Source organism: Triticum urartu, chromosome 3, assembly GCF_003073215.2.
Source record: "Triticum urartu cultivar G1812 chromosome 3, Tu2.1, whole genome shotgun sequence".
NCBI lineage: Eukaryota > Viridiplantae > Streptophyta > Magnoliopsida > Poales > Poaceae > Triticum > Triticum urartu.
The window spans coordinates 387,109,070-387,112,112 of NC_053024.1; positions in this window are offsets into that span (position 1 = coordinate 387,109,070).

Sequence of the window (3,043 nt, forward strand, 5' to 3'; positions counted from 1 at the left end):
AAAGTTGAGGATGGGCTGCGCCCATGAAGGTGCTGCTATTTCTTCGACTACCAGAGCTGCAACTTGCACGAGGGCGGTTGGGCTGGGAGTCGGCTGCCGCTTGCTGTGTCGATGAAGTCCCCGGGCCGACTGCCGCAGCCCTCGGGCCGGGTGCGACTGCTGTAGTCCCCGAGCCGCTTGGTGAGGTCGCCGGGCCGACTGCCGCAGCCCTCGGGCCGGGTGCGACTGCTGTAGTCCCCGAGCCGCTTGGTGAGGTCGTCGGGCCGACTGTTGCAGTCCCCGGGCCGGGTTGTGAAGTTTCCGGGCCGGGTGCGACTGTCACACTACCCGTGCCAACTGTCGAGGTCTGCGAGCCGGCTGCCGCAGCCCTAGAGTGAGATCTGTCGACCCCGGGAGGAGCCGGCACAAAGATGGACTCAGATTCCGGAGAGGGCTTGATCGACGCTTAAGGAGGCGCTGAAGGGAGACACCAGCTGGCATTGCTGGCTGGGTGGAGCCGATTCGTGCCAAGGCATCTGCTTGCTCATTATCGGCTCTTGGCACATGAAGGAACTCGCACCCCTCGAAGTATCCACTGAGTTGCTGGACGAAAAAATGGTAGCTTGCCATATTTGCATCCTTGGCGTCCCAATCACTAGAAGACTGCTGGACCACCAAGTCGGAGTCGTCGTAGCATAGGATCCGACGGATGCCGATTTCCTTGGCCAACCGGAGGCCGTGTATTAATGCTTCATACTCGGCCACATTGTGGGAGGCGGCAAAGTGGATTTGCAACGTGTACTTGAGCTTGTCGCCTTTGGGAGAGGTGAGGACGATGCCGGCTCCCAAACCAGTGTGCATCTTTGAACCATCAAAATGCATCCGCCAATGGGTGGAGTCTGGCGCTGGCGGCAGGTACTGGGTCTCGGCCCAGTCGACGAGGAAGTCGGCCAGTGCTTGGGACTTGAGGGCGGTGTGAGGCTGGTAGTAGATGGTGTAGGGGGCCAACTTGATGGCCCATTTGGCCACTCGGCCAGAAGCATCTCTGTTGCCAATGATCTCAGCGAGTGGGACGGTGCAGACAACAGTGATTGGGTGCTCCTGAAAGTATGGCTTCAGCTTCTTGGCGGTGAAATGCATGCCGTAGCACATCTTCTGATAGTGGGGGTAGTTCTGCTTGGAGGCGGACAACACTTCACTTAGGTAATACACCAGCCTCTAGACTAGTAATGCCTTATCGTCTTCCTTGCGCTTCACAACTACGACTGTGCTGACCACCCGGCTGGTGGCGGCGATGTAAAGGTACATGGGCTCTTCAACAGTCGGAGCCGCCAGGACAGGCGGCGTGGTCAACATCTTCTTCAGCTGGAGAAAAGCATCATCCGCCTGGTCATTCCACTCGAAATGAGTGGTCTTCTTCATGAGCTGGTACAGGGGAAGAGCCTTCTCGCCCAGCCAACTGATGAACCGGCTGATGGACACCAAGCAGCTGGTGAATTTCTGGACGTCTCGCAGTCGGGTGGGCTTCTCCATCCTCGATGGCTTTGATCTTCACAGGGTTGCACTCAATGCTGCGTTCTGAGACCAGGAAGCCAAGGAGCTGGCCGGCTGGTACACCGAACACGCACTTTTCTGGGTTGAGCTTGATTTGAAATCGGCGCAGATTTTCAAAGGTTTCCTTGAGATCTTCGAGGAGTGTGTTGCGCTTCTCCATCTTCACCATGATATCGTCTACGTAGACGTGGGCATTTCTGCCGAGTTGCTTGAGGAGGCACTTCTGCATGCAACACTGAAAAATGGCACCGGCATTTCTTAGGCCGAATGTCATAGTCAGGTAGCAGAAGGCTCCAAATGGTGTGATGAATGCGGTCTTCAGACGGCCTGCCGGGTTCAACTTGATCTAATGATATCCTGAGTAGGCATCCAAAAAACTCAACAGCTCGCATCTGGCTGTGGATTCTATCACTTGGCCTATCCGTGGCAGAGCAAACGGATCCTTTGGGCAGGCCTGGTTAAGGCTGGTGTAGTCAATGCACATGCACCATTTGTTATTCTTCTTCAATACAAGGACTGGGGTTGGCAAGCCATTTTGTGAAGAAAACTTCCATGATGAAGCCGGCTGCCAACAGACGTGCGATCTCTTCCCCAACGATTCTTCTCTTTTCCTCCGACAGTCGGCGGAGGGGCTGCTTGACTGGCTTGGCGTCTTCTCTGACGTGTAGCTTGTGCTCGGCGAAATTCATCGGGACACCTGGCATGTCTTTGGGAGACCATGCGAAGATGTCTCGATTCTCATGGAGGAAATGGATGAGCTCGCTTTCCTATTTGCTGTCAAGATTTGCGCCTATGACCGCGTACCTCTCCGGGTGCTCTGGGTCCAATGGTATCTTCTTTGTCTCCTTGGTTGGCTTGAAGGATCCTTCAGCTTCCGCCTCCTTGGGATCATGAGACATGTCCGGCTGCTTGCCGGCCATGGTCACAACCCGGTGAAGGAGCCACTTCTCGGCAGCGATCACAAGGGACTCGGCCAGCAGGCTGTTGGCGGCCGCACAGTCGGGCGACTTCTGATAATCTACGGAGATGGTAATGACTCCCTTGGCACTCGGCATCTTCATCTTGAGGTAGGCATAATGTAGCACCGCCATGAACTTGGCTAAAGCAGGTCGGCCAAGCAGTGCGTGGTATGGGCTTTCTAGGTCAACCACCTCAAACAGACGGGCTCTCAGCGGAAATGGTCTTTATCCCCGAAGAGGACATCTATCTGGATCTTGCCGATTGGTGAGTGAGAAAGGCCAGGAACTATGCCGTGGAAGACAGTCCGACTGGGCAGGAGATGCTTGGGTTTGATCTTCAACTTCTCCATGGTATCACGATACAGGATGTTGATGCTGCTGCCACCATCTATCAGGACTCGGGAGAAACGAGCAGCTCGCCTCTCCGTGGCAAAGGTGGCCTCCAACACCAAAGCGTAAGAGCCCGGAGATGGCATTACTTCTGGGTGATCAGCCCGACTCCAACTGATTGGCCTCTTTGACCAGTGCATGAAGTCTGGAGCTTCAATGGC